The sequence below is a fragment of the Lithobates pipiens genome, unplaced genomic scaffold, assembly GCF_037356315.1.
Source record: "Lithobates pipiens isolate NorthernLeopardFrog02 unplaced genomic scaffold, aLitPip1_a1.2 Scaffold_13, whole genome shotgun sequence".
Classification (NCBI taxonomy): domain Eukaryota; kingdom Metazoa; phylum Chordata; class Amphibia; order Anura; family Ranidae; genus Lithobates; species Lithobates pipiens.
The window spans coordinates 277,775,351-277,801,701 of NW_027507718.1; positions in this window are offsets into that span (position 1 = coordinate 277,775,351).

Consider the following 26,351-nt stretch of genomic DNA (forward strand, 5'->3'; position numbering starts at 1 on the left):
CTCTCGACCGACACAACAGCTGTTCATAAAATCTGCTGTTGTGGTATTACGTACGGCGCACGCGCCGTTTGTCCTGGCACTATTCAGTAGTGAGCACTTCTTGATAGAACTAGGTGGGCGGGGCAAAGGGCGGATCCTCCCTCCGCTCTGCTCTCCTGTGTTGTGCGCACTAGGCTGCAGCAGCATTGGGGGAGAAAGGAGACGGAGAGAGAAAGCTCCCAGCTGCTGCGTACTGCCACATGTCACATCTGCCTAGGATCGGCCCTGTCTGCGGGCCATTTGTAACCGGTCCACAGGTCGGTGCTTTGAGACTCCTGTCCTAAAGGCATTAAGGTAAAAAACCTTCTTGGTGCTTGTTATGCTTTATATTAATGTGCATTGCATTAAGGCATCTTATTCATTTTAGTGGGCAGTCTAATGCACCAAGATGCATGTACAATGATAGACACTGAATTGCACTAACATGCGTATTACGTTACCACAGTGCAATAGTGTGAATGTGTTCTTAAACTGTCCTCAATCTGGCACAGGGCATTGAATCAATGGCAGATAAAAGGGAATCATGGCCACTTTCCATTCACTGTGCCCCGGAGAACCCCACTGAATAGCTGAATCCTTATTGTTCATCCTAGAACCACAATATTTGATACCAGCTACCTTTGATTTCTTCCATTCCTGCTACACTAAGAAGATGCAGATTTCTAATCCCTGCATTGTGTACTGTAGTGGCCTCCCTATTTATCATCCACAAATACAATTTTTCTGATTTTTCCCCAATGGTGTTGATAAATAAAGTTTAATTCTCAGACCCACTTTGAATAAATTTGGCTGTTAAATTCAGGTGCCCAAGTGAACAATTTCCATTAAAGTGTTGTAGACAAAGCACTCCTCCTTGATTCATAATGATCTGGGGCTACTAGGTAAGGGAACGCTTTAATTGGAATAAAAATAGGACTGCATCTGCACATTTTTCTTTGCTAAAATATTGCTAGTTTATACAGGTCAGCAAAAAGTAAAAGTGCAGTAGCAACAGTCTTTTTACACAATGAGACGCCTCTCTGTTAGATAAACAGGCTCACAGAAATGGATCCGACTCTGTGAGAAAAGAAAATGATATACTATCAATGTAGAAGATCACAACAGGATAGATACTGCAGATAGATAGATAGATAGATAGATAGATAGATAGATAGATAGATAGATAGATAGATAGATAGATAGATAGATAGATAGATAGATAGATAGATTATATACTTTAACATTTTTCTTTGTAGAAAGGCTAGCAGGTAAGGAAGGTAAAGGTCCCAATCCCGGGCCATGGACCAGTGTCAGTCCGTGCCCTGTTTAAAGCTGGGCTGCACAGGCCACACTGAGCCATGATTGGCAGTGGCAAGCTGCATCTGGTGGCTGCGGTGGCAGGCTACAGTGACAAGCAGCATCTGGTAGCTGTGATGGCAGGCTACAGTGGCAAGCTGCATCTGGTAGCTGTGATGGCAAGCTACAGTGACAGGCTGCATCTAGTGGCTACAGTGGAAGGCTACAGTGACAAACTGCATCTAGTGGCTGCGATGGCAGGCTACAGTGACAAGCAGCATCTGGTAGCTGTGATGGCAGGCTACAGTGACAAGCAGCATCTGGTAGCTGTGATGGCAGGCTACAGTGACAGGCTGCATCTAGTGGCTACAGTGGAAGGCTACAGTGACAAACTGCATCTAGTGGCTGCGATGGCAGGCTACAGTGACAAGCTGCATCTGGTGACTGCGGTGGCAGGCTACAGTGACAAGCGGCATCTGGTAACTGTGCTGGCAGGCTACAGTGACAAGCGTCATCTGGTGACTGCGGTGGAAGGCTACAGTGACAAGCGGCATCTGGTGACTGCGGTGGAAGGCTACAGTGACAAGCTGCATCTGGTAACTGCAGTGGCAGGCTACAGTGACAAACTGCATCTGGTGACTGCGGTGGCAGGCTACAGTGACAAGTGGCATCTGGTAACTGTACTGGCAGGCTACAGTGACAAGCTGCATCTAGTGGCTGCGATAGCAGGCTACAGTGACAAGCTGCATCTAGTGGCTGTGGTGGCAGGTTACAGTGACTAGCTGCATCTGGTGACTGCGGTGGAAGGCTACAGTGAAAATCTGCATCTGGTGACTGTGGTGGAAGGCTACAGTGACAAGCGGCATCTGGTGACTGCGGTGGCAGGCTACAGTGACAAGCTGCATCTGGTGACTGCGGTCGCAGGTTACAGTGACAAGCTGCATCTGGTGACTGCGGTGGCAGGCTACAGTGAAAAGCTGCATCTGATGACTGCGGTGAAAGGCTACAATGACAAGCTGCATCTAGTGGCTGTGGTGGTAGGCTACAGTGACAAGCTGCATCTGGTGACTGCGGTGGCAGGTTACAGTGAAAAGCTGCATCTGGTGACTGCGGTGGAAGGCTACAGTGACAAGCTGCATCTGGTGACTGCGGTGGCAGGCTACAGTGACAAGCTGCATCTGGTGACTGCAGTGGCATGCTACAGTGAAAAGCTGCATCTGGTGACTGCAGTGGAAGGCTACAGTGACAAGCGGCATCTGGTGACTGCAGTGGCAGGCTACAGTGACAAGCTGCATCTGGTGACTGCAGTGGCAGGCGACAGTAACAAACTGCAACTGGTGGTTGCAGTGGCAAGCCACAGAGACAAGTGGCATCTGGTGGCTGCGGTAGCAGGCCATGGGGACAAGCTGCATCTGGTGGCTGCAGTGGCAGGCTACAGTGACAAGCTGCAGAGATTTCTTTCAGAAAAACAGTCATCACTGGCAGCACATTTCAGTGACACACTGGGTCGCAAAATGTGCTTACTTGTGTTACAGATTCAACCTGCTCAACTAACTCTGTCACTTCAGGAGAGAACCACATCTGTGTTCAAGTCTGAAGATAAAGTGGTTGCATTCAAAGCCAAACTGGAGATATGGGGGCAAGGAGAGAGCGCTGGGATTTTTGACGTTTTTTCAAACATTAGCAGACATTTTGAAAGAGACTGAGCCAGGGCCTTCTTTCACCCAGCTGGTGCATGATCACCTATCTCAGCTTTCAAAAGAGTTTGCGTATTACTTCCCAGCCACAAAAGACCCCCGAACTGGAAAGGAATGGACCCATGATTCCTTCATGAATAAGCCACTTGAAACGACTTTCTCCATGCTAGAAGATGATAAACTGCTTAAGATCACAAATGATGGTAGCCTTAAAGAGGAAGTAAAGGCAAATAGTTTTTTTTTTAAAAAGCACACCCTGTAAGGCAAAGGCATAATGAGCTAGTATGCATAGCATACTACCTTATTATGAATAACTTACCTGAGAACGAAGCCCCCGAAGCGGTCCTCTGTCTTCCCCTTCGCCGCTGCCATGGATCCTGGAGCAACTTCCGGGTCACAGGGCTCCAGCGCTGTGATTCGCCAGAGCCGCAATGACGTCACTCCCACGCATGTGCACGGGAGCCAACACTCGTGACATATTGCCGCGATCTGCGGCCTGCTCCAGTGCGCCCGCGCGCTGCTGTCTACGGCGCATGCACCATAGACAGCGGGGGCTGTCTTCGGGTAAATATCTCCTAAACCGTATAGGTTTAGGAGATATTTCTTGGACCTACAGGTAAGCCTTAATCTAGGGTTACCTGTAGGTCAAAGTTGGTTGTAAGGGTTTACAACCACTTTAACAGTGTGTCTGAGAGAACTTCAAATCTCCATGCGTTCTGGATTAAAGCCAAGGCAGAATATCCTGAAATTGCCACAAAAGGACTGAAAATCCTGCTTTCATTTGTGTAGGAGCTGCAGGAGTATTGCCCAGGTATTCCCCACTTCTGTACTGAAACCCAGGCAGCTGGTATTTCCACAACCAAGTGCATACACACGCATTGCATTGGAGTCAAAGACCAGTCTAGGAGTGTTGTTTTGTAGTTTTTAGAGGAACTTAGATCTTAGGTTTAGAGGGTTGCAGTACGATACAACAACACAAAACTATTCACAACTGGGGATCACCAGTTGATCTAAGATGGAGCTTTAGGTAAAGTCCCTTGCTGGGAGCATATGGCAGACTGCTCCTGATTTTGTAGTGTAGAAATAAAGAAGCTTGAGCAAAGTCCCTTGCAGTAAGTGCAGGTAGACAGATCTCTTCAGATCACTAGCCAGTGATCACTTTAGCTGGGCCCTTTAACTGACTAGAGAACAGCAAAGGGGGGTTAATATCACTAGTCCCTGGGATCCCACAAATGTCTGTACCATGAGTTCACAGAATATAAATGCCATCACCTAGCACGCCGCAAATCCGGCGGTAAAATGCCGCTAAAAATAGCGGCGTTTTACTGCCCACGCTATGGGTGGTGTGGTGTGAAAGGGGGCTTAGTTTTCCATCACCCCAAGATGGGACCGTATAGGTGCAGGAAAACAAGCTCAGGGCTCCCACTGATTCTGCATTATGTTGAGTCGAACTATTTCATTATGTATTACAATGTAATAATATAAATAATGTACTTCTTCTTCTTTCGTCCCTGTCAACCATAGTTTTGGGATGATTGAAGTGCTAATAATGCCCCCCGTCCCACCCCCACCCTGGCCATCAAAAGATATACTTATATAATACAGGTCCAGGGACCAAAAAAGTTTGCTGTGACATTTCTTCCTCCAAAGTTGAGCCCTACCCTTACATATAAAACGGCTGCATGGACTGTAGCTTGTAAAAGAGTATTGATGTCGCTTTCAGTAATGTTCTTACCAGTTGAGGCTGTTACTCTAGCACAGGCTCCAAGTGTTTCCCATAATTACACAAGAGGCCCAATTATACCCAACAGTGCCTTTTTTTTGTCACGCCCCTGCTGTAACATTTAGCAACAGGAAGAAAATAAATCTGATAGGTCCAGGTATAGGAAGCAAATTACCCTATTACCTCCCTCTTGAGAGTACCAGTGCTTAGTGATTGGCCCACGGCTATCACATGGATGTGCAAACAAAAACCATCAGCTCTGTGTAATCTCAGACTAAATCAATTTGGAGATTATACTTTCCCTATGGTAGAGTAGTGGGGAAAAGCTTGATATAAAATGCTGAGAAGAGGGGCATTAAAGTAAAGTCTGTTGCTATGTTCTGCAAGGTTTTCTTCAAAGCCCAGCTGAACTTTCAGTGTAAATCCGCTAAATACATTCAAGTTGCATCAAAACAAGTGCCATTCAAAATCTTATGCCCCGTACACACGAGCAGATTTTCCATCGGAAAAAATCTTGGATGGTTTTTCCGACGGAATTCCACTCAAGCTTGGCTTGTATACACACGGTCGCAGAAAATTTTGCTGAACTTTCGACTGTCAAAAAGCGGTGACGTTCAACATTACAACGAGCTGAGAAAATGAAGTTTAATGCTTATGAGCATGCGTCGAATTGTTTCCAAGCATGCATAGGAATTTTGCGTGTCGGAATTTGTACAGACGATCGGAATTTCCGATCTGAACTTTTTCCGACCAAAAAATTGAGAACTTGCGCTCAGTCTTTTGCTGGCCGAAAATTCTGCCAGCAAAAGTCCAATGGAGCATACACACGATCGCATTTTCCGATCAAAAGCACTCATCGGACTCTTGCCGGCATAATTTCCGATTGTGTGTATGGGGCATAACAGTTTTCTTCAGAAAGCAGCCACAGATTATGTTGAAAATCCTGTCCCCTGGCAGCATGTGGTGAAGAAGGACCCTTGCTCTCTGAGGAAGCAGTGGTCTCTCCGCAGAGGTCCAACATGTACCAGTGTTGCCAACCTACCAGATTGAAATTTACTGACACCACACCCAAAATGTACTGGTACAGCCAAGTTTTTACTGGCTTTTCCAAAAGTTAGAAAATTATAGTTTTAAGTGCAAATTTCAGCATTTAGGCTACAAACAAGTACAGTGTGTAATTTGCAATGTGATTTAAGGTAAATATTAAGGCAAAAAAACATATTTCTTATTTTATTTTACTCAGGAGAGAAATAAATTAGAATGGGCAGACACACACACATGAAATTGACTCTAGTGACACAGTGACACTAAACGCAGTGTGCAACAACACAGAAGATGATGACATCTCGTCAACACGTTACGTCCCCTCCTGAGTTACAGTGACAGCCTCTCTCCATGCAAGGTGGTCCCTTCAGTCTACTGCAGTCCAAACAGCACTTACAGTCCCGCTCCCAGCTTGCCTTACTCCTGTCCCAGAGATCCACACACAAGGCTCCAGCCATTACACTCAGCTCCTTTGCACCATGACTTCACACGATACGGCACCACCTCCGCAAGACCCACCCCCTGCCGGCACTGCCCAAACACACTGTAGGAGGCACTCGGATGGTCTCAGGCCAAGTGTCACAGCCATATTTTTTACTAGCAACCTTTTCCTGTTACTTGCATTTACTGGCAGGGGAAAAGTGCTAATTATTTACTGGCTGCTAATAAAAATACTGACGGTTGGCAATACTGGCATGTACCTTTCTGAACCAAATCTAGAGCTCTCCAATCAGCAGGGAACATGAGATTTCTTTATTATAGAGCTATGGGATTAATTCAGCAGGGGGTGTTTCAGACCTTTCCAAATTGACCACTGATTCCATACAGAGAGCAAGGGTTCGTCTCTGCAGTATGCTGGCAGGGAAAGGGCTTTTATACTTAGGCTGTGGCTGCTTTCTACAGAAAACAAACTGTAAGCCCTTGTACACACGGTCAGACATTCTGACGGAAAATGTCCGATCGGACCGTGTTGTCAGATAATCCGACTGTGTGTGGGCTCCATAGGACTGTTTCCGTCGGAATATCCGACGGACAAAGTTTTAGAGCTGGGCTATAAAACTTTCCGACAACACGATCTGTTTGGACTGTGTCCAATTGTGTGTAGAGAATTCAGATCGGACAAAGTGCCACGCATGCTCAGATCAAATTCCTAGGCCAAAGCTATTGGCTACTAGCCTGAACGTAGTCCCGTCGTAACGAAATTACGTCATCACGTTACGTACGATCAGATTTTCCGACAACTTTGTCCGAGCGTGTGTATGCAACACAAGTTTTGGACATAATCCAAAGGATTTTGTTGTTGGAATGTCCGACCGTGTGTACAAGGGCTTAGACTATTAACACCATTTGCCTTGTTGCTCCTAGAATATATTTAGCTCAGTTCACCTGAAATTGGGCTTTATGATAATATGATTTCAGTAAAGTATAACGTGATTGGCTACTCTGAGTTACTGCACTTTGCAGAATACCATTGCTACAGTGTATATGCATTGTTTTATTTATTTGCAGATTTGCAACTAACTATACATAGAATAAAAATCAGACTAAAATTCAAACTGCTAATTGCAAGCAACTGTAAATTAGAGAAGATATATCATTTCAGTTATTTTATTACCCATAGCAAAACAAAAGTGATAATATGACTACTGTAACCCCTTGCTGACCATATAATGCATTTATGTGGCCTCAAGAAAGGTGGGCTGCACATATGCATTCACAGTAGCATGAGGTTGTGTGCTGAAAGCTCTCACTGCACGTTTCCAGCACACTGACACTGCTTTCACAGACAGTTCTCCTTCAAGGCTTATGATCTGAACACAGCTGGATTGAGTCCTTAATTTATATGATTGCATCTGACTGCCAATCACAGAGGTCACATGATATAGAAGCCATGCTTGTTCCCGGGCATTAAAGCCATTTAGGGTTGCGCTCACCCTAGTGTGAATTTCCGCATTCAATTCGCAATAGCAGGAGATTGTGATCGGCTCTCTATGGAGCTGATTCACATGTCTCTGCTGCGGCTCCAGTGCGAGTTCGGGCTGAAATCGGACCTGAACCGGTGAACTAGGACGCGCTGGACCCCTGCTGTGAGCCGCACAGCAATAGTGTGAACCCTAAAGGGCCACAGAAAGGGGGCAGTAAGGGTTTAAATGAAAAAAGTATACATTTTTAAGCTAATACTGTATTACATGTACCTTGAAAATGGACAATATAGCATTGTTAGATCATGGAAATTCAAACAGACATAGCAACGGAGACAGAATTTTAATAGGAAGTCAATCATTTATGCTTCCTAATTTTATCTTTGACCCTGGCAGTAAAATGTCTTTCTGAATTCCGGTGACAGACAGATTAAATGTATTGATTAGCTGAAAGGCACATTGATTCTTGGTATACCACTTTACATAGTTGCTGTAAAGGAAGACAGAGTGGCTCTTTCTCAGTCGAGATGATTGGTGTGACAAGTATGCACGTTTTTATGTCTTTAGGGTGCCAGAAGCGGACACATTATTTTAATGCATGGGTCGCGACAGGATAAAGAGATGTAGCAGTATCTGAATATAATTCCTTGAATATTTGATATTTTAGCTATTGGTAATATGCCAAATAAATATATCACATCTACTAAAATGTAACATTTTTGTATTATTTTTAGTACATACTTCAGTAATAAGACAATGCTCAGTTCATTTAGTAAATTCTTGGTAAAAGGGAAAAACTTAAATTATTAGTATTTACATAATTGAACACATTGCGGGTTATCTACTAAAGGGAAATCCACTTTGCACTGAAAGTGCACTTGGAAGTAAAGTCGCTGTAGATCCAAGGGGGGGGGGGGCATGCAAGGAAAATAAAAAACAGCATTTTAGCTTGCACATGATTGGATGATAAAATCAGCAGAGCTTCCCCTCATTCCAGATCTGCCCCTTAGATTTACAGCGACTGCACCTCCAAGTGCACTTGCAGTGCAAAGTGGATTTTCCTTTGGTAAATAACCCCCATAGGGTTTCAGACCTCAAGTCTGCAAGGGATGGAACACTACACTGAAAAAGCCATTTTCAGCACAAATAAAAACCAATAGCGGTGACCACTGTTGCAATTTAACAAACACATGTAGTTGCTGCAGCCAGGAGTGCAGTGACTGATATGCCGGAGTGCAACAAGCCCTATCATCACCTAGGGATTTTGCTTGGGGCTTTGATGTGTATATGTAAATATTTCTTAAAAGTGTAAGTTTAAAGAGCAACTCCCCTAAGCAGTATATAGGATATGCGAAAAAATTGCCTCCATGCCTCTGTCCTGTGATTGGACAGTGAATGAGCAGCAGTAGACTAACCAGGCTTCCTGTCAGCCTGTTGCTTGTCAGAAGATGCTCTTGCAACATGTTCTGATTGGCTGTTGGTGTTGCCCCTCTCTCTGTCAGTTCTACTGTACATGTGGCATCAAGAAGCTGATATTAAATGTTAAGTTATTATATTATATATATATATATACATATATATATATATATATATATATATATATATATATATATATATATATATATATATATATATATATATATATATATATATATATATATATATATATATATATAATTATATTAAGTTACACCTAAAGTAGAATTAAAGATTTGGGTTAATACACAGTCGTGTTTTTACATCTGCCCGGGGTCCATCTTTAACCTATGGTTCTTATGTCCCTGGGAATAAAGCCTGTGATAGGCCTGAATAAATAAGATTAAAAGGGATTGATTCCTTTAATGCCATTAAATGCATTTAGCACTCAAAAGCAAACGGGGTAGACATTACAGACTATGCAAAGTTAATGTCAAAAGGTTATGCTCCTTTTCTGCATGAAAAAAAATACAACCTTAGTATGCAGTCAATAAAACTCAATAAATTAAAGGTAAAGATATTTATGGTATAATTGTGATTTATATCTCTATAAAACCTAATGTTTAAGATATATGTCATACACCTGTTTTACAAAGTGAGTTTAAAACAGCAAAATCAGGTGCAAATTCAAAGTAGAGTTGTCAAACCAGAGTAAAAATAAAGGAAGCTACAAAATAGTTAATCTTGCTCAGATTGAAATGGGCCCCACTGAGAAAAATTCTATCAAGCTACCTTGTTATATGGACAATTGAATTCAAAGGAATCCCTTGCTCCACTGGTTGTGGGGAATTTTTACTAAGGTTGCCAATTTTTTTTTTTTTTACTGTCAGCTCCAAGAGCTAATTAAAGAATACCACAGATTGCGATGTCCAAATAAATTGCATCTTTAAGCCAAAAAGTCCTTCAAGCACACATATTAATGAACTGTAAAACACAGACTGCGTCTTGGTTTTAATACTATTATTATTATCGTCGTCATGTACAGTTAAGCAAACAATGGGACGCTAATAGTGAAACAGCTGGAAAAAAAATTGCTTTAAAACCTGAGTAGAGTAAATCAGATTAGCAGCGTTCAGTCTGAATCTGGCTAATCAAAGACTAAGCATTTTCCATATGATTTTATATGAGGTTTACAGGAACTGAATTCAGGATTTGTCCCCCCACAATATACCTTTGTAGATCTAGGAAGTACTTTGTACTTTAGGACAGTGGTCATCAACCCTGTCCTCAGGGCCCACTAACAGGCCAGGTTTTATGTATTACCTTGGAGAGATGCAGACTAGAATACTGCAATCACTGGGCAGCAAATGATATCACCTGTGATGGATTTCAGTTATCCTGCAAATCTGGCCTGTTAGTGGGCCCTGAGAACAGGGTTGGTGACCACTGCCTTAGGAAACTGGGTTACCAGATAGAAACCATGCACTCACCGAATGCCACTATTTTTATAGGGTAAGCCAGTGTCTCAGATGTGCCAGTGGGGGGGGGGGGGGGGCTGCTGAGAAATTCTGTAAACATGGCTCCTGTTCTCATTAACACCCGATGACTGTGGCAGAGATCCTTCTAATTTTGCTATACATCCGGAAAGTGTATCAAACCATATAGGCAAGCTCGTCATTTTAGAAGCTCCCCTTTATCCAGTATATTTAAATATTAAAGACGGGATGGGGCCAAGAACCTCTTATTCTGCCACAAGTAAGGTGATCTTGTAAGACAGAGTTGATTAATATGTATCAAATAGAAAAGGTTGCTGATCCTAAGCTCTCTCAATAAACCTTGTGCTTAGGTGGAACTTCTATGCACATGTTTTATTGAACAGTAACATTTTATTGAACACTGACATTGGTTTGAGGCTGGTTCTCAGTCTTGGATTTTGAATAGTATTACCACTACTTGGCACTGTAAGCAAACACACTTTGACACTCTCTGCTCAGCAAGAATCCCCTTTGTTACACAGAACATCTTGTTTTAATTGTTCTAACCTGGTTTAAAATATAGTCTGCTGTGTCTCTGTTAAACATCCAGAAATTTAGCCACTATGAGTTAAGTTCAATGAGGTACATCGACTCTGGACTTATCCTTTTTGTTTAGATCTGACAGTTTTATGGTGCTTCCTGGAGAATAGCTTTCCCTACACGCCAGGGTTCTGAGAGGAGAAACACACAGCATCTCTGGCCACCTCTCCCTTCTGCGGCTTCCTATTCACAGAAGCCTTTGTATTTCGTGAAGGAGTTCACAAATTACAAAGGCTTCTGTGAATGGACAGCAAAGGAAAAGGGTGGGCACAGCAGCTGCATGCAGTTCTGCAGCTGAAGGAGCTGAGGCGAGACAGTGCAGCACCAGAGCTCTGGATCTATTGTGATAGCTATCCTTCTGGAGCTCTATAAACTGTCAGATGTAAATTAATGAGATAAGACCATGAGGGCAAGCACCTCTTGGATTTAACTCATAGTATGCCTGCATATTTATCAAGATGAATGAGTTTATGGAATTCAGCTTTAACCACTTTATCTCCGGAAGGTTTACCCGCCTTCATGACCACGGCATTTCTTGCGATACGGCACTGTGTTAATTTAACTGACAATTGCGCAGTCATGCGACACTGTACCCAAATAAAATGTCCTTTCTTACCACAGATAGAGCTGTGTTTCACTTCTGAGTTCTACATTTTTTGCGCTATAAGAAAAGACTAACAATTGTGAAAAAAAAAAACAATATGTTTTACTTTCTGCTATAAAACATATCCCTTTAAATAATGTAAACAAATCCAATGTCTTCATAAATGTAGGCCAATATGTATTCTGCTACATATTTCAGGTAGAAAAAATTCCCAATAAGCGTATATTGATTGGTTTGTACAAAAGTTATAGCGTCTACAAACTATGAGATTTTTTTTTTTTTTTACTAGTAATGGCAGTGATCAGCGACTTATAGTGAAACTGCAATATTGTGGTGGACATTCTTACACTAACTGACACTTTTGACCAGTGGAGGCCAATCCATAAGGCACCAGATGCATGGATTCAAATGTTTTTTTTATTTTTTATTCTATAATTGGCTTAAAAAAAGGGTGGGCTGGGGGTGCAGAGCACTGCACCCTGAGCCCACCCAGTTGTGTGACAATAGCAAATTAATATTCACTAGTGTCTTCCTGATTCTCCTCTTGGTCAATCAGGAAGCGGGTATTAAAACCTAATTGGCCAAGAGGAGAAGCAACTGAATTGACTGCTGAAGAGGAAGACCGCCTAAGGAGGTGCCACAGGGGAGGCTGCCAAGGATGAGGAGACGCAGGAAGGAGCCAAAGCTGTCCGCCACCTATATGGGGTAAAAATGCAGCACCAGCCGCCACTGCTTTTGACACTTTTTGAGAACCGGTGACGCTAAAACAGTGATCAGTGCTAAAAAATATGCACTGTCACTGTACTAATGGCCTGTGGCCTGTGTTTTTCTAAACTATGGGAGGTCCTTTTACTAGGGGAAGACATGGATCCCAGTCCCTGCTTTGCAGAGACACAGGATCCATGCCTTCACTCCTGTCAGAATGGTGATCTGCCTTGTTTACATAGGCAGACCGTGGTTCTTAGTTACATAGTTAGGTTGAAAAAAGTCCATCTAGTTCAACCATAATAAAAAAGAAAAAAAAGAAATGTCATAAAATCCCATATACACAATCCTATTGTATACCCACAGTTGATCCAGAGGAAGGTGAAAAACCCCAGCAAAGCATGATCCAATTTGCTACAGCAGAAGAGAAAATCCGTTCCTGATCCCCCGGGAGGCAATCAGATATTCCCTGGATCAATTTTACCTATAAATGTTAGTACCCAGTTATATTATGTGGATTTAGGAAAGCATCCAGGCCTTTCTTAACCACTTAACCATAAATCCATCTAGTTAAAAAAAAAGTCATACAAACCCATACACACAATCCTTTTGTAAACCCACAGTTGATCCAGGTGAAGGGGAAAAACCTCAGAAAAGCATGATCCAATTTGCTACAGTCAGGGCCAGATTAACATAGGGGCTATTGGAGCTGCAGCTCCAGGCCTCTACCTTAAGATAGGCCCAATTGGCCAAAAAACAAAATCACAAAAAAAGAACGAGGGTTGTGGCTCGGCAACCAGGGGTCACAGGCTAGGGGGTAGGTAGCCATAAACATACCCCACCAATGGTCAAAATTTGGGCCTTCTATCATATATGGTTCCGGAGATACAGGGCTCCTTGCGCAGCCTGTCAGAAGCTACATACAGAGCAGCCAGTTTATATACAGGCTGAAACACTCTGTTTGCAGCAGACTGAGAGGATGAGCTCACTGTGCCTCTCCTCACTTCTTATCAGAGGCACTGAGTTCAATGGACAGCTTGGAGCCTGCAGAGATAAACAGGCAGCAGCTCCTGTCAAACTCACCTATTGATTTCAATGGGGACACTCTGCAACTGCAAGCCAAACTCGCTTGCAGTAGCAGCATAGTCCAACAATGTAAAACTACCATTCAGCAATGTAAAAGTAGCACTTCATGGACACCTGTCAGCTGATGCTATACCACTGTGAAAGAAACTTGAAACACATCATCCATTTCACACTCACCACCAACCAGGTCACTCCCCAGCCACTTCCCATGTTAGCCACCTACCTTCAACTTATATCACAAGTGACCATTTCCCAACCTGCAGATGACAAACCCTACTCCAAAAGATATCACTCCCAGTTACTCCCCCCACCCACTGATTGATATCCCTCCATGACCACCTCCCACCCCTGGCTGACAGACCTCTCTCCCCAGCCTGTCCCCACACACCCTCTAACCTGCTGACCTGTGGATGGGGGAATCACTCCCGCAGTATTATTGTGTTCTGTCAGTGGGGAGCCTTCCCTACCCACACAATACAATGATCAGTGTTGCCAACTATAGCTGGCCGCACTGATAGGTTTTTCCCAAAACAGAAAGGCTGTTTGTACTCAAGTCAATTAATAGATTGACTTGTGTACAACCAGCTAGCCCATACATAGATCGACTATGGCTGGTCTCTGCTTAATTGGCTTAATTTCAATCCATGTATGGCCCGCTTAACCACTACGCAGTCCCTAAATATTCTTCCACAAACCTTTACATTTTTCCTTCCCAGATTCTTTAATCCTCCTTACCTGTACATAGTGCCGCTGTCATACCCTTCACACTCCTCTCCTATAGATAGTGCCCCCTGTCATACCCCCACAATCCTCTCCTGTACATACTTCCCACTGTCATACACTTCTCTCCTGTACATAGTGTCCGCTGTCATACCCTCCACATTCCTCTTCTGTACATACTGCCCACTGTCATATCCTCCACACTCTTCTCTTGTACATACTGCCCACTGTCATACACTTCTCTCCTGTACATAGTGCCCGCTGTCATACCCTCCACACTTTCCTCTTCTGTACATACTGCCCACTGTCATATCCTCCACACTCTTCTCCTGTACATACTGCCCACTGTCATATCCTCCACACTCTTCTCCTGTACATACTGCCCACTGTCTTACCCTCCACACTGGTCTTCTGTATATACTGCACACTGTCCTACCCTCCACACTCATCTCCTGTACATACTACTCAGTATCATACCATCCACACTCCTCTCCTGTACATACTATCCACTGTCATACCCTTCACACTACTCTCCTGTACATACTGCCCACTTTCATAAACTCCTCTACTGCACATAGTGCCAGCTGCCATAACCTCCACACTCCTGTGCATACTGCCCACTATCATACCATCCAACTGAAAGCTAAACAGCAGCAGTATAGTCCAACAATGTAAAACTACCATTCAGCAATGTAAAAAAAACAAAAAAACAAGGAGATGGCAGTAGCACCTCAGGAACGCCTGTCAGCTGCTGCGATACCGCTTGTTGAAAAGAAATCCACCACAGATCATTTTTCAGAGGGTAGTAAGCATTACTGCAAATGTGAAAGTAATTTGAAACACATTATCCATTCCACACTCCTATCCTGTACATATTGTCCACTGTCATACCCTCCACATTCCTCCTCTGTACAAACTGCCCCATCATACTCTCCACACTCCTCTCCTGTACATACTGCCAACTGTCATACCCTCCACACTCCTGTACTGTACATGCTGCCAACTGTCTTTCTCCTCTCTCTCTCTCATCCTCCCTCTCTCTATTTAATTTAACTTGTTATAAAAAAAAAAATTGTTTGCATTTTTATTTACTTATTTATTTTATTTTTTAATAAAAAGCCCAACCAAAATCCTCAGCACCAGGCCCATGATGTTCTTAATCCAGCCCTGGCTACAGCAGGAGAAAAAATTCCTTCCTGATCCCCAGAGAGACAATCAGATATTTCCTGGATCAACTTTACCTATAAATGTTAGTACCCCGTTATATTATGTAGATTTAGGAAATAATCCAGGCCTTTCTTAACCACTTCAGCCCCGAAAGGATTTACCCCCTTCCTGACCATGACATTTTTTGCAATACGGCACATGCGACGCTGTACCCAAATAAAATGTATATCCTTTTTTTCCCCACAAATAGAGGTTTCTTTTGTTGGTATTTTATCACCTCTGCAATTTATTTTTATTTTTTTGCTATAAACAAAAAAAGACTGACAATTTTGAACAAAAAAAACAATATTTTTTACTTTCTGCTATAAAGCTAGGGTTGCCACCTGTCCAGGATTCACCCGGACAGTTCGGGTTTGGAACCATGCGTCCGGGTTTCAGACTGCCTGAAACCCGGACACATTATTCAGATTGGACTATGGCTTCCCAGCAGGGTTGCTGGCTGCAGTTGTCTAAGCTGAGAGTGACTTTTACATTCTTTCACGCTGCACAAAGCCAGCACTAACAACCCCTCAGCCTCAGATACATCTGGATGAGAGGTGCTGATTGCCAAGGGGTGAGTGAGCTCACCATCCATCCCAGTCTCTGACTGAAGTCTCCCCCCTTCTCTCTCCTGCCTCTGAGAGAGTACACTAAGGTATATCAGGGTTCTCAGAGCACCCCTTACATCAGATTTCCCCTTTACACCAGAGGCCATAGTGTTTCCTCTCCATACATCAGAGTTCTCAGTGTTCCTCCTTAAATCAGAGTTCTCCTTATCATCAGAGTCTGCAGAGTTCCCCCTTACAGTGAAAAGAAACTCTACGAGTTCAGATGTAAAAAGGGGAACTCTGCGGACTCTGATGTAAAGGGGGCTCTTGTTATTAATTACATATCATTAGAAATGTTATTTAAGGGGGGCGTGGCCGGCAGCTGAGGAGTATGGCCGCAGTGTAAGAGAGCTCCGTCCACCGCCTACACACCGGAGCTTTTTCCGACGGACCTGGGAGGCCAAACTCAGTGGTATTTGCATAGCGGAGGTCGGGCAGATATACAGAACATGTCCCGCAGGAGGCAAAACATCTAAGCCGAATGACGGATTTCTATCGGCAGCCCCGCACTTCACAGTCCCAAGATGGCGCCGGTAAGCAGGGCGATGAGGGGAAAGGCAGCCATGTGAGCAGCAGAGCATCTGTAGCTTACCAAGCCAAAGACCAGACCGATTCGCCACAGGGGGACAAGCTTACCTCTCCTTCAGCTTCATCCACCTCCAGCCCTATCAAGGCTAAACAGCCTCACATGCAGAGAGAGGACGAGGAGGGTGTGTGCAATGCGTCCCTGAACGACACGAGAGAGTTACAGGACTCCATACTTGAATTCCCTACCAAGAACCAGCCAGTTATTGACACCACCCTGAAAGATATGCTGGTATCACTTCGGAGCACTCTGCATGCAGACATTCTATCCCTCACTAGTCATTTCAAAGAGGAAGTCAGGGCTGTGGATAACAGAGTTGCCCACATAGAACGTAAAATGAGTGAATTCGCAGGTACTATTAACGAGGTTATAGATGCTCATAATGAGAAGGAGGACGAATTGCTTATTATGAAAGAGAAAATGGCCGACCTCGAGGACCGATCGAGACGCAATAACATCAAAATCCAAGGTATACCAGAATCAGTGAAACCTACTGACCTGCTCCCATTTTTCCAAACAATCCTACAGGAAGCTTTACCGGATGCATCGCTAACAGACCTCGCCATTGATAGAATCCACAGACTTCCTAAACCTAGACACATCCCAGCTCACTTACCGAGGGACACGATCGCTAGAATCCATTTTTTTCAAACTAAAGAAAAATTCCTTCTCTGTATCCGCAACCCAGACACCATACCTCTGTCCGCACAAGCCTTGTCTTTTTTTCCAGATTTGTCGGCATTTACGATGCAAAGACGACGAACCCTGGCGACGATAACGAAACCCCTGCGAAACCATCGAATTCCGTACAAGTGGGCATATCCAGCTAGACTTCTAGTCTCCAAAGATGGGTCCACCACGGCTATTAAATCAGTCGAAGAAGGCATTCGACTCCTCAGAGAATGTCAAATCTTGGACAAGGAAGAGAGCTCGCCGTCCGGGACTCCATCTCCCCGTGCTGAATCCCCTGCCTGGCCGAGACGATTACCGGACTGACCTCCCAGGTATTTCTTTTCATCCTTACTAAACCTTAGAGCTCCGGTGCTCGGTGGATACCTATGTGGTTCTCTTTTGCCCTCCGTTGTTTAAAGGGTTTTTTCCCTACAGATTCGTTGCAATCTTCCTTTTTATTTTTTCTCCTCTGGACTTTACTTAGACCAGGTTAGGCTACACGCTACCTTGTGGTCTGCTGTATCTTGTTCCTTCAGGACCTTACAAGTTGACGTTTTGTTTCTTTTGTTTTGTCACCACTTGGGACTAACTACCTCACTTTTCTCTACAGTCTAAGTGCCTAATTCTTCTCTTTATCGTTTATTTATTTATTTATTTATTTTCTGCTTTTTAATTTTTTGGGTCCACCGCAACTGTAAGTCGGTTTGGACTTTCTCGCACTGCTACTAGTGCCGATCCAAGAACCTGTTCATTTATCACCCTTCACGTTCTCAAGATAGGGTTTAAGATTTCGACATTTAATGTTAGAGGTCTCAACAGCCCTCACAAAAGAAGCTTATTGTGGAAAGAAGCCATGAAACTACAAAGTGACGTTCTTTGTCTTCAGGAAACGCATTTTCTGGACTCAAAACACCCGCAGCTTCAGAATAGACATTTTCCAACTGTATTTTTGTCCAATGCTCAGAAGAAACAGAGAGGAGTAGCTATACTGCTTCGAGATAAGTTGCAATTTAAATGCTTGCAGGTTGAAATAGATTCTGCGGGTAGATATATTATTCTAATAGGGGAAATAGACAACGTGGTTTATACTATTGTCAATGTGTATGTACCAAATTCCAAACAATTGTCTTTTTTGCACAGGTTAGGCAAGAAGGTGGTATCGGTGCGCAGGGGTTATCTCTGTGGTGATTTCAACACGATACCGAACCAGGTTCTAGATGTGTCCTCTAGACCTCGCAAATCCGGGGGTAGGATTACCCTTGCGCACTTTATGGCAGCTTATAGTCTGTTCGATGTATGGAGATGCCAACATTCCTCAGAAAGGGATTACTCTTACTATTCTAGCGTACACAACTCGTACTCTAGAATAGACTTATTTCTGGTTGACAAATTTCTACTTCAGAAAGTTACTGTGTCCTCGATACATAATATCTCGTGGTCTGACCATGCCCCAGTTTCCGTAGTGGTGGAGGGTCGTCCGACGGAGACTAGGGCTAATAGATGGAGGAACGATGCCTCTCTTTTCTCACATCCCAAATTTAAGCAGCAGATTATCTCGGAGTTACAGGATTATTTTCAAAACAATGCCCAGTCTGTGTCGGACCCCTTCACGGTATGGAACGCACACAAGGCGTTTATGAGAGGGGTATTAATCAAATTAAAATGTACGGCCGTCAAACAGAGAAATTTAAAAATTGATAGTCTCCTTTCCCAGATTGAAAAATTGGAATCCCAAAACAAACAGGCGCCCCAACATAAGGTAGGTTCCCAACTAGACAGTCTTAGGCACGAACTCAGATTATTGTTGATATCACAACATGAGCACGTGCTTAAGAAATGGAAGGCCCGCTTTTATCAACAAGGGAATCGGGCAGGAAAGCTACTGGCTAGACAAACTAGGGAAAGAACCATTAAACAAAAGATACCTTTCATTTATCATCCGACTACCGGGGCCAAACTTTCCAACCCAAAAGATATCGCTAACGCTTTTCGGGACTACTATAGCGCCCTCTACAATTTAAGAGACGACAACTCCATTCCCCAACCGACCACAGGCGCTATCGAACGCTTCCTTGACAAGTTAACACTTCCGAGCCTAGACAAGGACCAACTGAGCGATTTAAACGAACCCATAACACTGAGTGAACTTCACAAAACAATCTTAGCGCTACCGCTAAATAAATCCCCAGGCCCAGACGGCTTTTCATCGGAATACTATCGCTCATTCTACCCCATCATAGGTAGACATTTACTAAAAACATTTGAGAAAGCTACTCTAACCACCTCATTCCCTCAAGAAATGTTGGCCGCCACAATAATAACAATACCCAAACCGGGGAAACCAACAGAGTCCACTCAAAACTTCAGACCGATATCCTTATTAAATGTTGACCTAAAAATTTTCGCAAAAATTTTGGCAAATAGGCTATCCACAATTTTACCTTCCCTAATTAAAAACGACCAAGTGGGATTTATTAAGGGTCGTCAAGCCCCTGATGCCACCAGGAAAATTATTAATTTGATCCATGCGGCCGAGACCTCGAGGGATCCTTCTCTGCTTCTTACTTTAGATGCAGAGAAGGCCTTCGATAGGGTCCACTGGGGCTACCTAAGTCGAGTACTCACCAAATTTGGTATGGAGGGGAGCATACATTCTGCTATCTCGGCCCTATACACTAACCCTTCGGCGATGGTATTCACGGAAGGGATGTTTTCGGAAAGCTTTAACATTACAAATGGGACGAGACAAGGGTGTCTCCGTTAATTTTTGCCCTCATAATGGAACCCCTAGCTGAAACAATTCGCACGCATCCAGACATCCTAGGTATCCCAATTTTGAAATTTTCTCATTCGATCACGCTATTTGCCGATGATGTCATTTTATCCCTATCACAGCCATCCCTCTCTTTACCAGCAGTTCACGACACTTTAGAACAGTTTAATAAAATTTCTTACTACAAGGTTAATGCGTCGAAATCAAACTTGCTTGCAATCAATATTAAGGGGCAAACTCGTAAAGACCTAGCCACAAGATTCCCTTACCCATGGACGAATCAACCAATTCCATATTTAGGCATTAAGATAATGTCGCCTAGTTCCAGCCTGTTTAAAGCTAACTTTCTACCCTTACTCTCCTCCCTTCACCGTGAGTTGAACAGACTTATGAAATTTTATCTATCTTGGATGGGTAGACTAGCAGCATACAAAATGCTGATACTCCCGAAACTTCTATATCTCTTCAGGGCGTTACCAATTCGAATTCCCTCGTCCTTTTTCATATAAGCCCAAGCGCAACTATCTTCATTTGTGTGGCAAGGAAGGAAACCTAGAAGCTCTAATACTATTTTATGTAGAAGAAAAGATTTGGGGGGTATGGGGTTCCCTATACTAAGAGATTATTATAAGGCATGTGTCCTTGATCAAATCAAGTATTGGATTCAACCAGAAGCGGATAAACAATGGGCCACCATTGAGAGTGCTTGGCTACTCCCCAATTCATTATACTCTACATTGTTGGCGTCCTCATTTCCTAACACAAGGGTTATGTCGCCACACCCCATAATCGAATTAGTGACAGATACCTGGACTCAATTTATTCTTACTGTATCCAATCACCAGAACTTGACGGAGATATCAACTCCTATTTCTTCACTGTGTATTTGCATGACAGATATTGATTTGTCACTCTGGGAACAAAAGGGCCTGACATTGGTCTCGGATCTATTCAAAAACAATAAGCTGATCCCTTTTGAAACTCTAGCGATTAAATACGATATTCCCTCCACAGCCTATTTTACCTATTTACGAATAGCTTCTTTTCTAAAACAACATGGGGGCACCGCTGTTCTAATTCCTCACCAGGCATGGTCGTTTTGGACTGATGTAACGAAAGTCAAAGGGGGTATTTCCCTTTTTTATGATCTCTTGCAATCTAAAAGTCAATTTACGAAAACACATCCTCTTCAGAGATGGGAGAGAGATCTTGATACCTCATTCTCAGATGAGCAATGGAAAGCAGCTATAAAAAGTACTGGTTGCTACATCAGATCCATAACACATTGGGAAACAACACAGAAACTACTTCTTAGGTGGTACTTCACTCCATATATTACAGCGAAATTTGCAAAGGAGAATTCGGACGCTTGCTGGCGAGGGTGTGGAAAAGTGGGTACGCTGTTGCATATGGTGTGGGAATGGCCTTGCACCAGAAGTTTTTGGAGAGGAGTATTTACCCTTATCTCCAGAACTACTGGTATTCTTAGAGATGCAACCCCTGAACTAGCAATCCTAAACATACACATAGACCAATTTCCGCCATCCCTTAGATTTATAGTAGTTCAAATTTTGACAACAGCCAGACTTTCCAAAAAGTGGAAATCCCCTGAGCCCCCTTGCATTAGTGAACTAACAAAAAAAATAGATGAAACCTTTAAGTATGAACAAATTCTTTCCACGACAGAGGGGAAATCTTCTAGCCTATATTTTCAATGGGCACCTTGGATCGGTACTAGGAAAATTATATAACTTACGGCCTTAACTTTATACTTCTTTCTTTCTGTCTTTTTGCTTTGTTTCTCATTTGAATAAAATCCTTTGGCTGTAACTAAAAGGAGATGTTAATGTATCTATAACTAGAAGAGGCTAATAATCCTGTACTTGATTGAAAAGACTCCGTGTTTATTTGTATTATTTTTGAAAACTATTCTCCTGTATGCTATACAAATGTTTATGCTATATCACTACGATGTATTGATATTTGTATTATCTTAGCCTATCAATAAAAACTATTTGTTAAAAAAAAAAAGAAAAAAAAAAGAAATGTTATTTAATAACAAAATATATATATAGTTTAGAATATAAAAAAATAATAATTGCTGTGCGCCGCTAAAGTGTTCGGGTTTGACTTGATGAAAAGGTGGCAACCCTATATAAAGCATAACCAATAAAAAAAAATTAAGAAATCGAATTTCTTCATAAATGTAGGCCAATATGTATTCTTCTACATATTTTTGGTAAAAAAAAAAAAAGCATATATTGATTGGTTTGCACAAAAGTTATAGCGTCTACAAAATAGGGGAAAGATTTATGTCATTTTTATTATTATTATTTTTTATTAGTAATGGTGATGATCAGCGCTTTTTAGCGGGACTGCGACATTGTGGGGACAGATTGGACACCTAGCTGACTTATTTGGCACTTTTTTTGGGGAACCAATGACATTATTACAGTGATCAGTGCTTAAAATATGCACTGTACTAATGACACTGGGAGGAAAGGGGTTAACATCAGGGGCGATCAAGGGTTTAAATGTGTTCCCACAGTGTGTTTCTAACTGTGTGGGGGGATGGGCTGCCTGGGACAAGACACAGTAAGAGCTATGAAATTGTGGAATAGATTCCCTACAGAGGTGGTTCTGGCCAGCTCAGTAGATTGCTTTAACCTATTGCAACAGGTTGGCTAGGCTTTGTGAATCGTGGTAGGTGTACGTCGGTTTGTGCATGAGGTTCTGTGGGCGCACACGATCGTTCCCGGCAGAGACAGAACGGGAGTCTGCCAAAGTAAACAAGGCAGATCTCCGTTCTCACACAGAGATCTTGTCTTCCTGCTATGGAAACAAATGAGAAGATAGCAAAAAAATATTGAAAAAATACATAATATCATAACAGTGTTCAAAATAGATTAAAAATCATATACAATGATACATTTGTACATTGAGCCCTTGTGCGTCATATCTACACATTTCGTCGTAAAGGCTTACTCAGGGCACGGAAAAAGGTTCAAAGACGTAACAAGAAAGAGCAGGATAAATTATAATTAATAGTTGCTTACAACAGGGGCAGATAGAGTCTCATATCGCCATATAGCATCAAGTGGAACAGCCATAAAGCCCAGGTTCCCATCCATTAATGGATCTTAGCAGACGCTGGTAGCAGATAGTATGTCCCAACAAATATAGTCAGCATAGATGTATGTGTTTTGAGACAGAAAAACATGCCCCTGGGATACAGCCTGATTTTTAATCTATTTTGAACACTGTTATGATACTATGTATTTTTTCATTAATAAATAATATTTTTTTTCTATCTTCTCATTTGTTTCCATGCCTTAAAAGTCCGACCAGTTGGTACCTATTTGGTATCCTTCCCTTTTGTTCCCCTTGATATATACGGATGTGGCACTGTGGGTGCTTTTCTCTTTTTTGCCAAACTTCATACTGTAAAGAAACCTTTCTGAATCTGGAAATCTCTTTTCCTCTAGGCGTAAAGAGTGCCCCCTTGTCCTCTGCGTTGACCTTAAAGTGAGTAACTCAACACCAAGTTCATTATGTGGACCCCTTATTTATTTATACATGTTGATCATATCCCCTTAATCTCCTTTTCTCAAGAGAGAATAAATTCAGTTTCTCTCATGTTTCCTCATAGCTGAGATCATCCATGTGTCATGGTTATGCAGTGATCTTCCTCTGTTTGCTTACCTCCCCTCATGTGTTCAGACTAAGAGGCCAGCCACTTCCACCTGGGGGTTTTTATAACCTCTCCTCTAAGCGTGGCTCCACCCTAGTCCCTATCAGGGAACCCTATATTAACCTGTGCACTGCAAGCCAGCGGTGCTGGTCAACCATTGTGTGTTTGGCTTCCTGTTTCCTGCTTGCCGTGTGCTCTATGTTTGACTCTGTTACCGACCTTGGCATGTTCTCAACGATTCCTGTCTGCTTGTGGCCTTGACCTTTTGCATGTTCCCGACCATACCTGTCTGGCTGTGACCCTGAACCTTTGGCGAGTACTATGTTGTTCCTGTCTGCTAGTTGCCCTGACCTCTGCCGTATCCCCTTACTATCCTTGTCGTTCCAGCCTGCTGCTTCCATCTCCTGTAGTCTACTGTGAGCATGAGCTGTGAGACCCTGGGGGCCGCGACCTGGAGCCAGACTGCAGCGAAGTCCATCCTCACCACTGGAGGCTCTGGCGAACACCCGCTGGCTCTTAGACTCTGCGCCCTGGGGAATCTATGCTCCAGCTCCCATTGGGATCTGTGTTAGTGATCCTGTAGACCTGTATTCTGAATCTCCTTTTGTACAATCCGCAGCAGTCAGTCCTAAGGTCCACTACCTAGTGGTGCACTTCCGACTCTTACGGAGTGCATCTGTCACCTGGTCTCAGGTGACCTGACAGTTTGATCAGCCATGGACCCAGCTGATGTGCCTCTATCCGCAGATGATCCATTGCAGGGCTTAGTTCGCAGACTTGAGACTTGAGACCCAAGAATCACCCATGTGATGCGATTCCTTCAGGATTTGGCATCCCGTTTTGAACAGTTTCAAGCCTCATTAGGAACCCCGGTTCAACAACCTCAACCGCTATCTGCCGCTGCACCTATCGCATCAGTCGCAGCCACACACTCATTACAACTACCAGCTCCGGCCCGTTTCTCTGGGGACTCCAAGGCTTGCAGGGGGTTCCTTAGCCAGTGCACAATTAATTTTGAACTTCAGCTACAAAACTTCCTGTCCGATCGGGCGAAAGTAGTATATATTATATCCCTCCTGTCCGACGAGGCGCTAGCTTGGGCTGCCCCTTTGTGGGAACTGAATGAGCCAGTGGTTTCTAGCCTGTCTGATTTCTTGAATCTTTTTGGGAATATCTATGAGGAACCGGGTCGTGTCTCCTCAGTGGCTATCGCTCTTTTACGTCTCCGTAAGGAGTCCGCTTCTGTGTGACAGTATGCTTTTCAGTTCCGTATGCTCACAGCTGAATTGAGCTGGAATAATGAGGCCCTAATTGCAACCTTTTTACATGGCCTCTCTGATAGAGTGAAGGATGAATTAGCAGGAAGATCCCTTCCTGGTGATCTGGACAGTGTCATCACCTTGTGTAACCAGATCGATATTCGCTTTCAGGAGAGGGCCCTGGAAAAAAGACGCCAGCACTCCCCGTTCTTTAGGCAGCCGGAGCTCCCAGTCCCTTCTCTTCGATCCGAGGAACACCCCCTGCCTGCTGAGGAACCTATGCAGTTGGGCTGGACAAAGTTATCTCCCGAAGAACACGCTAGGCGCAGAACTCTGGGCCTATGTCTCTATTGTGGGGCCAAAGGTCATTTCCATGACACTTCTTCTCTTCGTCCGGAAAAACGCTCAGGGCTAATACATCTGGAAGGTGAAGTATTAGACCCTGAAATATCACCTTCACCTTCTCGTCTTCTTCTTTCTGTGTTGCTTCATGTCAGTGCTTCCTCACGTTCAGTCTCAGCACATCTGGATTCCGGAGCCGCTGCCAATTTCATGGATTTGGAAACTGCATCCTCCATGAGACTCAGGCCGCGTACACACGCGGGGACTGTTCGCCCAACTTTGTCTGTCAAACAGTTTCGGCAAACAGTCCGCTCAAAATTAGCATGGACGGACATGGCCACACACGACGAACGAACAGTTTGCTGAAACCGTGCGCGATGACGTGAACGGCACGTACGACGGGACGAAAAATACAACGTCCTATACACTGCATTATAACTTTCGGCGTGTAAATCCTTTCTGAGCATGCGCGGAACTTAGTTTGATGAACAAGCCTACACACGAGGGGACTGTTCGCTGAAACAAAGTTTCAGCGGACAGTTTTACGGAATTTCCGAAAAACCTTGTTCAGCGGACTGTTCGCTGAAACTGTCCGCTGAAAGCCCACACACGAGCGGACTGTCCGCCGAAACACTGTTCAGTGGACAAAGTTGGGCGAACAGTCCCCACGTGTGTACGCGGCCTCACCCTTTTGCCCCTTTCAAAGCCATTGGTGGTCTTGGCGATTGATGGCACTGTTCTCCCAGGGGGCCCTATTCGCTTCCACACCCTTCCTGTTAAGATGTCAGTAGGGACACTCCACCAGGAGTGGATATCCTTCCTTGTCTTACCTAAGGCTTCATCTCCTATCATATTAGGTCTTCCTTGGTTACGGCTCCATTCTCCACACGTTGACTGGTCTGCTGGAC